The following is a 13,375-nucleotide window of genomic DNA, read 5'->3' as shown; positions in this document are numbered from 1 at the left end:
TGTACTTTTATACTGTACTCTATACTATAGATCTACTGTGGTACTGTACACTGTACTTTTATACTGTACTCTATACTATAGATCTACTGTGGTACTGTACACTGTACTTTTATACTGTACTCTATACTATAGATCTACTGTGGTACTGTACACTGTACTTTTATACTGTACTCTATACTATAGATCTACTATGGTACTGTACATTGTACTTTTATACTGTACTCTATACTATAGATCTACTGTGGTACTGTACATTGTACTTTTATACTGTACTCTATACTATAGATCTACTGTGGTACTGTACACTGTACTTTTATACTGTACTCTATACTATAGATCTACTATGGTACTGTACACTGTACTTTTATACTGTACTCTATACTATAGATCTACTGTGGTACTGTACACTGTACTTTTATACTGTACTCTATACTATAGATCTACTGTGGTACTGTACATTGTACTTTTATACTGTACTCTATACTATAGATCTACTGTGGTACTGTACATTGTACTTTTATACTGTACTCTATACTATAGATCTACTGTGGTACTGTACATTGTACTTTTATACTGTACTCTATACTATAGATCTACTGTGGTACTGTACACTGTACTTTTATACTGTACTCTATACTATAGATCTACTATGGTACTGTACATTGTACTTTTATACTGTACTCTATACTATAGATCTACTGTGGTACTGTACATTGTACTTTTATACTGTACTCTATACTATAGATCTACTGTGGTACTGTACATTGTACTTTTATACTGTACTCTATACTATAGATCTACTGTGGTACTGTACATTGTACTTTTATACTGTACTCTATACTATAGATCTACTGTGGTACTGTACATTGTACTTTTATACTGTACTCTATACTATAGATCTACTGTGGTACTGTACATTGTACTTTTATACTGTACTCTATACTATAGATCTACTATGGTACTGTACATTGTACTTTTATACTGTACTCTATACTATAGATCTACTGTGGTACTGTACATTGTACTTTTATACTGTACTCTATACTATAGATCTACTGTGGTACTGTACATTGTACTTTTATACTGTACTCTATACTATAGATCTACTGTGGTACTGTACATGTACTTTTATACTGTACTCTATACTATAGATCTACTGTGGTACTGTACATTGTACTTTTATACTGTACTCTATACTATAGATCTACTGTGGTACTGTACATTGTACTTTTATACTGTACTCTATACTATAGATCTACTGTGGTACTGTACATTGTACTTTTATACTGTACTCTATACTATAGATCTACTGTGGTACTGTACATTGTACTTTTATACTGTACTCTATACTATAGATCTACTATGGTACTGTACATTGTACTTTTATACTGTACTCTATACTATAGATCTACTGTGGTACTGTACATTGTACTTTTATACTGTACTCTATACTGTAGATCTACTGTGGTACTGTACATTGTACTTTTATACTGTACTCTATACTATAGATCTACTGTGGTACTGTACATTGTACTTTTATACTGTACTCTATACTATAGATCTACTATGGTACTGTACATTGTACTTTTATACTGTACTCTATACTATAGATCTACTGTGGTACTGTACATTGTACTTTTATACTGTACTCTATACTATAGATCTACTGTGGTACTGTACATTGTACTTTTATACTGTACTCTATACTATAGATCTACTGTGGTACTGTACATGTACTTTTATACTGTACTCTATACTATAATTACTAGATCTACTGTGTACTGTACATTGTACTTTTATACTGTACTCTATACTATAGATCTACTGTGGTACTGTACATTGTACTTTTATACTGTACTCTATACTATAGATCTACTGTGGTACTGTACATTGTACTTTTATACTGTACTCTATACTATAGATCTACTGTGGTACTGTACATTGTACTTTTATACTGTACTCTATACTATAGATCTACTGTGTACTGTACATTGTACTTTTATACTGTACTCTAACTAGATCTACTGGTACTGTACATTGTACTTTTATATGTACTCTATACTATAGATCTACTGTGGTACTGTACATGTACATACTGTACTCTATACTATAGATCTACTTGGTACTGTACATTGTACTTTTATACTGCTCTATACTATATCTACTGTGGTACTGTACATTGTACTTTTATACTGTACTCTATACTATAGATCTACTGTGGTACTGTACATTGTACTTTTATACTGTACTCTATACTATAGATCTACTGTGGTACTGTACATTGTACATTGTACTTTATAATCTGTACTCTATACTTTAGTATCTACTGTGTGTACTGTACATTGTACTTTTATACTGTACTCTATACTATAGATCTACTGTGGTACTGTACATGTACTTTTATACTGTACTCTATACTATATCTACTGTGGTACTGTACATTGTACTTTTATACTGTACTCTATACTATAGATCTACTGTGGTACTGTACATTGTACTTTTATACTGTACTCTATACTATAGATCTACTGTGGTACTGTACATTGTACTTTTATACTGTACTCTATACTATAGATCTACTGTGGTACTGTACATGTACTTTTAACTGTACTCTATACTATAGATCTACTGTGGTACTGTACATTGTACTTTTATACTGTACTCTATACTATAGATCTACTGTGGTACTGTACATTGTACTTTTATACTGTACTCTATACTATAGATCTACTGTGGTACTGTACATTGTACTTTTATACTGTACTCTATACTATAGATCTACTGTGGTACTGTACATTGTACTTTTATACTGTACTCTATACTATAGATCTACTATGGTACTGTACATTGTACTTTTATACTGTACTCTATACTATAGATCTACTGTGGTACTGTACATTGTACTTTTATACTGTACTCTATACTATAGATCTACTATGGTACTGTACATTGTACTTTTATACTGTACTCTATACTATAGATCTACTGTGGTACTGTACATTGTACTTTTATACTGTACTCTATACTATAGATCTACTATGGTACTGTACATTGTACTTTTATACTGTACTCTATACTATAGATCTACTGTAGTACTGTACATTGTACTTTTATACTGTACTCTATACTATAGATCTACTGTGGTACTGTACACTGTACTTTTATACTGTACTCTATACTATAGATCTACTGTGGTACTGTACATTGTACTTTTATACTGTACTCTATACTATAGATCTACTGTGGTACTGTACATTGTACTTTTATACTGTACTCTATACTATAGATCTACTGTGGTACTGTACATTGTACTTTTATACTGTACTCTATACTATAGATCTACTGTGGTACTGTACATTGTACTTTTATACTGTACTCTATACTATAGATCTACTATGGTACTGTACATTGTACTTTTATACTGTACTCTATACTATAGATCTACTGTGGTACTGTACATTGTACTTTTATACTGTACTCTATACTATAGATCTACTATGGTACTGTACATTGTACTTTTATACTGTACTCTATACTATAGATCTACTGTGGTACTGTACACTGTACTTTTATACTGTACTCTATACTATAGATCTACTGTGGTACTGTACATTGTACTTTTATAATGTACTCTATACGACATATCTACTGTGGTACTGTACATTGTACTTTTATACTGTACTCTATACTATAGATCTACTATGGTACTGTACATTGTACTTTTATACTGTACTCTGTACTGTAGATCTACTGTGGTACTGTACATTGTACTTTTATACTGTACTCTATACTATAGATCTACTGTGGTACTGTATATTGTACTTTTATACTGTACTCTATACTATAGATCTACTATGGTACTGTACATTGTACTTTTATACTGCACTCTATACTATAGATCTACTATGGTACTGTATATTGTACTTTTATACTGTACTCTATACAACATATCTACTGTGGTACTGTACATTGTATTTTTATACTGTACTCTATACTATAGATCTACTATGGTTCTGAACATTTTACTTTTATACCGTAAACAAACTTCATTTCGTGTGCGTATGGATTTTGGGAGATAATCTTTACGAATGGATTTGGGGGAGACAATCGGTACGGATGGATTTGGAGAGACAATTGGTACGGATGGATTTGGAGAGACAATTGGTACGGATGGATATGAGGGAGACAATCGGTATGGATGGATATGGTGGGGGAGAAATCCGTACGGATGGATATGGGGGAAGAAATTGGTATGGATGGAATGGGGGAGACAATTGATACGTATGGATTTGGGGCGACAATCGGTACGGATAGATTTGGAGAGACAATTGATACGTATGGATTTGGGGAGACAATCGGTACGGATGGATTTGGGGAGACAATCGTTACCGATGGATTTGGAAATACAATCGGTACGGATGGATTTGGGGAGACAATCGGTACGGATGGATTTGGAGAGACAATCGTTACCGATGGATTTGGAGAGACAATCGGTACGGATGGATTTGGGGTGACAATCGGTACGGATGGATTTGGGGAGACAATCGGTACGGATGGATTTGGAGAGACAATCGTTACCGATGGATTTGGGGAGACAATCAGTACGGATGGATTTGGAGAGACAATCGGTATGAATGGATTGGGGAGACAATCGGTACGGATGGATTTGGAGAGACCATCGGTACGGATGGATTGGGGGAGACAATCGGTACGGATGGATTTGAGGAGACAATCGGATGGATTTGGGGAGACAATCAGTACGGATGGATTTGGAGAGACAATCGGTATGGATGGATTGGGTTGACAATCGGTACGGATGGATTTGGAGAGACAATCGGTACGGATGGATTGGGGGAGACAATCGGTAGGGATGGATTGGGGAGACAATCGGTACGGATGGATTTGGATAGAGTTAAGGAATATCGATGTGTTATATCACAAAGGAAACGGTGTCAGGTATAGCTAGGATAATAATAAAGGCATCTATGCTATTGGAAGGTCCATCCTTTAGCTACATTTACATATGATTAATCAACTTTTACAATTAATCAAATTCTGTTAAACAGAAAGGCAGCCGACATTAATTAAGTACATTGTCTACAGCTATGTACGTATGGCCGTCTAATGACGACAAAATACAGAAAAATATGTAACCTACTTTTACTATTTTGTTTGTAACTGATATAGACGGCAAATATATAAAGTTTATCCTAAGGGGCCTCAGAACATGCCTCAGGTACAGAAGTTAAAATGTGAAGTTAATTACGGACATGATGTCACGACCTCCGGGCACATGATGTGTTTCCGACATTCTGTAACACCTCGTCATGTGGTGATAATATAGATGTCACTGTATGTGTGATCGCTTCATCTGTATAACGTGTACCCGCCAGGGCTGTCTTTAGGGTGGAAATAAAACACAATATAGACAATATATAGGTAGGTGTGTAACTATACATGTGTAATATATCAAACTAAACCACGTGTTCCATCTCTCTATCAGATAAAATCCCAACCCCATCCAATCATCAGCATCTAACACGCTGGTCAACATCAAAGGTAGAGCAGGTAGGGCAGGTAGGGGGTCAGTGAGGTGACGCACTTGGTAGTTCAGGTGAGCTATTTGGTAGTTCAGGTGAGTTATTTGGTAGTTCAGGCGAGATATGTTGATAGTTCTGGTGAGATCTTTGATAGGTCCATGCATTTAGCCGGCGGCCTGATGCAGGTAACTAATTCTGATTAAGGATTCGCTCTGCGCAGCCGGCCCCAAGCCCGTGTAGAGAAAGGAGGAGGGAATAACCCCTGGTTACTAACAAGTCCAGAGTAGAGGTTGTTACCTAAATCAGGACAACCAAACCAACCAACATGGTCGCCTCCTTTACCATTTCCTATCCCTCACTGTGTGGATGTGTCCCATCTCTTAGCTCCAGCTAATGACATATATTGACACACGTGACGTATTGGAAGAGACACGACAGGTATGCCAGTCCTTTATAATTGGTGACAGGTAGAAGGGACATGATCGAAGATACAACAGTCATTTATTTTCTTTATCATCAGCTCACAACGATAACGCCGCGATAAGGCGGAACATTGTGATATTTTATAAAATACACCTTGAAATTCATTAGTATTCACAACAACGACGGAGAATCATTTCCATAGAGATTTTAATGTTGTCATTGTTACCAGTTATTTTTTATGTACAATTTGCTTATTATTTTCTTACTAGTAATTTACATTGACGAAACGGTCGAAATCGATCACATAATTTCAATACTTTGACTGTTACCCAGCAGTTCTAGTCAGTGATATAATATTACCACAAATAAAGTAATGTTTCCTTATTGTGCGTCCGATGTACATAGTCCTAATAATATCCCATGTTTTTGAATCAGTTGACATGACCGACTTTTAATACTAAATATATACCTTGATGAACAAGATACACGTCCGATTAGATAGTTCAGCCGTGTGATCATATCATACATTTAATATGTCCCGTGTATTATCACACAAACCGAAACAAGGTGTGCGAGTTCTACAGGTAAATAAACCGGTAGCTGAAATAGCACTGGGGCACCGCCCACCGAATAGCGTTCGTGTTTGTCGCCAGAGGTCGCTTTAGTTGGCGCACCTGTATCAGGTATACACTATCGTCGGGTGGCAGCCATTCCATGCACACTCTGTTCGTTAAATTCATTTAAATTTGAATGTGGATTGGTGTTTCATAAATAAGAAGAGGGATATATATATATTCTCCTGTAATAATTTCAGTTCGGGAGAGGATGCCACGGTAAACTTGGTGTTTGTAGGTAAGTCGTGTGTCGGACGGTGGCTCGTCACAGCTCCACGCCTGCTGGTCAGCATCCGGTTTCTGTTCATGGGTACGGGACAGGTTTGAAACTCTCTTATCCCGTATAAACTTTCACCAAATATTGTATATCATAAAGTCGTGGTGGTGTCACTGACTTGTAACCATCACACAGGCATATTTATAGACTCCATCACACTTCAATGACCTTGTTTGTAAACGTGCGCGACAAATGCATGCTCCTTGTACCACGCGCGCACGCTGTTTACTCGTGACATACATGTCCCTATGAGGGGTTCTAGGCCCTACTAGCAGGTACCCTGTGACAGTCTCGGTCCAATGTTTAATGGTGTCTGGTAAGGTCTGTATTAGTGGTTCAATTATGTGGGTTGGTTATTTACAAGATACCAAACCTATATGGTTGCATGGACATGGCCAATTTTGAATGTTGGATGACATAAAGAAAATCTTCAGTAACTCATTTGTCTTTGCCTACAACGTACCTTTATTACCTGTGATAAACCTAACCCTACATCATGAGTATAGGATACCGCTAAGTTATATTTTAACTTTTGAAGGAGAAGTCTTGTAAGTTTTGCTGTAGATTTTGCCTGTTAGTGACCTTATTTCTTGCACCTTTGGTAAACTAAAAATGTTGATATATACATAGTTTATTTTGATAATTACAAAATCCTATAACCATAGCATTAAGTTAACTGTGAAACAAGCTATGACGAAGTTAATCAAAGGAAATATCATCCCTGACAGTATAACATACGTTTGTGTACAAACTTAATTTATTGGTCCTTGTAACGCAGTCTGATATACTGTTACAACTACTTGAGAGGCAGTTTTACCATGCTGTCCAGGTAGACCCCCTCACACTTCAGAGGTACCTGGCCACTGGTATAGAAGCACCTGTGTCAGTAAGGCTGATTACATAGATGATTGGTATTTACACACGAGTCTATAGTGTTTATATTAGTCCTGTCACTGCCCAATCCATCATTCACTGTATCCATACTTCCCTAACAGACCTGGATCATCGCTATGGAATATTAATACCATGAGTGGTTGTTTATGGTCATAACCTCATTATTGGAAAACAATAATATCACTGTGACTCTCTAGATCATGCTGACTTGTTATACCTCAGAGTGAATGTATGGCTGCAAACCCAATAGCATTGTGATATGATATATACATGTACGGTGACTGGCAGATTTACTTCTGTCCCGTAAATATAAATATAATAGTAGATTTATGTAGTGTTTAAAGTGTGCGGAGATTATTGTATTGTGGTTACAGAGTAAACAATTGTTCCCGTCTTTGTAGAAGTAGTTTTATCTTTTATTTCATAGAATCATGAATTCTACATCAGGTTTGGTTATAATAAACTCAAACTTTTTCTCCAAACATAAGTTATCAGGATTCAGTGAGTTAATTAAGACAGAGGACCCAGTTATGTCATGCAAACGAACTTCAAAATGCAGAGTTTTGTACTGAATAAGATCAAAGTGACATTATAATCATGCCATATTACTTCTGCCTTTTAAGAAACATTTAGTTTCATGCATTTCTTAAATGCTCCTCCCCAGCTTTGGTATGTCTACTAGGCAGGAATGTGTTTTCATGTTCAGAATCACCTATATCAGGAAGTCATTAGATAAGCTGGGGCTATTGAAAAGCATCAGTTACTGAAATAGATATTATACATTCACTTAGTCCTGGCAGATTACCCGGGAAAGTTTGATATTATTTGCCTTTAACCTCTAGGGTCTTTGACTAAAGAGGATAAGCCACACTTTATCAACCATGGTGTAAAACGCTGTCCAAGGTGACTTCCTGTACGGATTAAATCATCGTTTACGATGCAGGAATGTTGAGTCATGCAGGTGCCCTTCTGTAATAGTGAGTTTTCTATCCTACTATAGATTTCAATGTTTACAATTCAATTCACCTGGACGAGTTCTCTAACAGGTGTATAATGCATATTTCTGAGCCATTCATCTAGAGATTGAACAAAAGTCATAACATGAATGGTAAGTTAATCTAAATCAAGTTTGAATATTTTATGACAAAATGATTGAAACCATAAATGTATTCATGATTTAAGATGATATCATAGTTGTATTTAGACATAGATAACGGTGTGGTGTGAGGGGAGTGGTTTTACAAACTGTGACACATTGCAGAGTTTATATAATACATTTATATGCTTTTTTTTACTTTCCCTAAGCCTATGCATGCTCACAATCTTTAGTTTTAAGGACGTCTATATACATAACATTTCATTGTGTCACAAGGATAAAATGGAATGATTGTAGAAATCAAGTCGAGTATTGTTTCCATCAAAGTCCAGAATACCATATTCAGCATTTTTGTTGTGTTTCACTCATACTAGCAATATTTAGTCAGGATTACTCAGGATAGTCTCCAATTTAAAACAAATTGTTCTTTTTTTTAAATGGTTTATTTTCACACTACAAAAGTTCTCCAATCTCCATGTATGATGTAAGTGCTCTCTTGAAAAAAAAGCTCACTTTTGCAGGATGAATTTAACATTTTAGACACTGCAGATGGCTATAGTCTAAATAAAGTATAAACAGAGTTAAGGCCCTTTGATACCTTGTTCTGGTTAGGTCCTCCAACCAACGATTCCAGAATGCATATGAAGCAATTTTAGGATAAAAAAGTCAGAATCAAAATTTGAGGCCATTGCTTGTGAATAAGAGGACAGGTTAATTAAAAGTTGTTTATATCATAGTATAGGTACAGAAAGGAGATCCAATATGTGAACGGGGTGTAGGTTAGAGACAAAACACAACCCTTAAGCTAAGTTTCTAGGAACCAGGATTTATTGGAAACATTACAAAAAACCCTGTAACAGATACAAATAAACAGATTACACACTAACCAATACATACACACGTTATCTCATATACATGACATATCAAAAAGGGACGTAACTCTTACAATTAATCTGATACACATCTCGTATACTGATACAAAATGCCAAAGTAAATTATATTATCATTTGCACAATATACGCAAACTATACAGTACATGAAATAGCAGATAATGTAGCGTACCTGTGTGTGGCGCAAGGTATGTAAGATCCCCTTTACATACAAGGTGATTACGGTACATGTGCGGGGTGAGGCTCACATATATAACATCAATCTACAAACAACACAATACACTCATTTACAACACTATTCCACACAGATGACAGGGACTAAATATTCAAAATACACCATTTTCACATGGATCATAGCAATCTGTCGGTGATCCATATACAATATATGAATTAAAAAATATTCATCGGATCTTTCTCCTGATATGTATATTATACGTAGCTTTACCGCTACATATAAAGATAATACAAATAGATATAAATAAATATAAATAGGTGATGTTATGCAACATGTTATATACAACTACTTACATTCAAGCTGTTGGCGTCACATTACAGTCAGTCTATTACACCGTCCGCTCTTACAGACGAACTCCCGCCAACTGTCCGTAAAACCACATAAAGACAATGACCACAAACACTGACCAATCAAAACGCTAGACCTACACATGACCAATATGACGTTACAGACACCAACGACACCAAACGACAAAGTACCTGACACACGGACGCCAATCGTAAATACGCTCGGACACGACGACTTAAAATAAATCAATACAAGTCCTACAAACAAAAACAATAATTAACACAAAGCTATATAAAAATGTCCCTCCTACAAATATATAAATGATGTAAGACATACTGGCTAGCCTCAGTGAATGCTTGTAGTAAGGGTATAAGGTGATTCAATGGCTTGTTTTTTTAGCCTCATTTGCTTTAGGTATTTCAATTTGCTATATTTACTTTTATTAAATCGGTTTTTACGAGAAGAAACAAAGCCTTGAGTATTTTGAGCATGAAAAGTAGTGTGTGAACTGCTCATACCTGGTTCATTGTAGGTGACTGTTGCACCTGTAGCCAAGTAGTATACTATATAGTGTGTAAACTTGTTTGTAAATCTATAGTGGAAAGTTTTGTTTATGTGTATTTAATGCTGTATCTATTTTCTTGTAAGTATAATGATTGACCCACCCAGCACTGGTACACATATACTTTACTGGGTATAGGAAAGAGGCGGGGTCCACTCTAAACTTTCATGGAATGTTGGTACGTGTTAAAATACACATATCCTTTTATATTTATTGGGGTGTGAAACCACAGTACATTGGGTGTCTTACCAAAACAAAGACTTGACCCAAAAATCCTTATATACCCGACAGTGTGTACCGACAGTGTGTATATACCCCATAGGGCAGTCGGAACACTCTGATTTTATAAGCTAAGATCATAATGTTTCATATTGAATATCTAGGCTAAATATGGACGATTAAATATCTTGGTGAAACTTTGAGATTACTTTTGAAATCTTTGCAGACAATTTTTTGTCATTCAAGTTGAAACATTACACCAAGCAAGTAAGAATTTCTGAGGTACATTGTACCTATTTTCAGCTGCAATATTGCAGTTTATCTCATATAAATTTGATAAACGTTAAAAATATGTTTGTGTAATGTGTATAAAATACATATGAGGTATTTGTATCTTACTTTAACCTTGAAAAGGGTGAGTGATCCATGGTGAAATACTTTCCTCGTCTACAGCATACCTGAGGCAGGTAAATTTACATAAACCACACATACATACAGAATGTACACAATGTAAATTACAATATGCACTTAAAGCAGAGATTGTGTAATGGAGAGAAGCCTGATAGTAGTAAACGATATGTGTTGTAAATACAATGACATAGATTTATTGTACCAACAAACCTCAAGGTCACACAGTCTGTCCTACCTCATGATGTAACTGTTCAAAAAATGTACAGCCATGATTGAGTGAGAGGTACATTTTAGGTGACCTACGTCTGGGCCACTGCAATAGAAACCTGAGGAAGCATGTCTCAATTGGGGCATACTGTATCCTCCAGTAGACTATTTTTCCCCACTATATTGGGGGGGGGGGTGTTAAAATTTATTTGTAAGGACTTACATCCATCATGGTTCCCTCAATATGTAGAGATTACGGGACAACTATCTACTGGTATAGTATTTAAATGAGCACTAAAATTTCTGAAAACTTGGGAAGCATTTACTGTAATGATTGACAAATTAAATTTCAAAACTTACTTTCACAAGCAGCTAAAATTTTAGCTAATCGGGCATCTTTATTATTTTTTTTTTAATGTCTTGTCAGAGTGAAGGCAGTCCATGCACCCGCCCCCATATCGCATGGAATACCTCCTCTGTAAGTGATCCCACCTCACCCCTAACATATAGTATGCCAGGTCACCAGATTTGAAGAGGCAAAATATTTCCCATTGATAAGGGGAATATTTATTTACAAGCGTCCCATATCTGTGGATCTAGTCATGCTCGGGGTGGAAGCTGTCAGCACACTTTGTCAATGGCCAGCCTGTGGGCTGTGTGCATGTGTAGTGTTGATCAGTACTGATTAGGGAATATAGTGTACTGATGTAGGTAAACTCTCCAGGTAAGTACATCTTACATACAAAACTACTATATACAATTATCCATCATCCTTTGATATCTGCATGAAATATAACAATTAACCTTAGGTATAACTCCTCGTTTTTGCATTTTCTTTATACATGATAAGTACTCCTACTGTGCATTAAGTTATTTTATCCAATTTCAATTGAGGAGTTGTCATTAATGTTTTCCTTCTACAACTATGAATAGATACTTTGATATAGTTGAATATTTTTTCTGTATTAGTCATCAGAGTAAATCACAATGTTTAAAAAGCTGTGGACAGGTACAGATTAAAATCTTCTTCAGAACAAGATTATTTGCTATATAAGACCTTGATTTGAAGTTTTAGATCAGGATTTAAATGGTAACTTCATGACCTCAGTACATATCTTGACTTGTAAATCATTCAAGCTGTTTACCTTCAAAGAATCTGGCTTGTTTACTAACTGGTGGCCTTAAAATTCTGACCAAGTTACTCTACGACTGAACAGGACGGTAGAGGACATTGGAAAAAATAGTATTGGAAATTGTTGATATCAAGTTAAGGATCTCTAATCAATATTGTACAGTATTAATTACACTAATAACAATTGTATTAACTTAGTAATATATCTCCTCTGAAGAGCAACCCCATTGATATTATTGGCTATTGATGTCAAAAGGTTCATTGCTATCATTGTTTTAGTCATTGGTCAGTTTTTGTGGTGTATTCATAGCATTGCTGTGACAGGTTGGTGGTCACTTTTTGTGGTGTACATATGTAACACCTTGTAACACCTGACAGGTAGGAGTTAGTGCCCTGATTTGGGAACATTAGTAGGTATGTGTGGGGATACAATACCTGTCTGTGTTGGTGCTGACAGACAGGACATACCTGCCCATCCATCACTACCTGTCCAGCCTAACCATCTAGGCTAACACATCTCAGTGTCTCCTGATATACTTCTGATTGTAACACTGCATGGAGTTAATGATAACAGTACAACATCCTCT

The 13,375-nt window shown here is 35.8% G+C and overlaps 1 protein-coding gene across 1 annotated transcript in view; it reads left to right on the top strand.

Moving 5' to 3' along the window:
- Nucleotides 1-6,625: 6,625 nt before the first annotated feature.
- The window catches only part of LOC138319790 (spectrin beta chain-like), a 194,996-nt gene continuing 188,246 nt past the window's right edge, over nucleotides 6,626-13,375 (top strand). Inside the window, 1 exon segment of the mRNA XM_069262923.1 lies at nucleotides 6,626-6,815. The gene's annotated coding sequence lies outside the window, so the exon portion shown is untranslated.

Source organism: Argopecten irradians, chromosome 3 (assembly GCF_041381155.1).
Source record: "Argopecten irradians isolate NY chromosome 3, Ai_NY, whole genome shotgun sequence".
NCBI lineage: Eukaryota > Metazoa > Mollusca > Bivalvia > Pectinida > Pectinidae > Argopecten > Argopecten irradians.
This window is presented reverse-complemented; position numbering and strand designations above follow the sequence as displayed.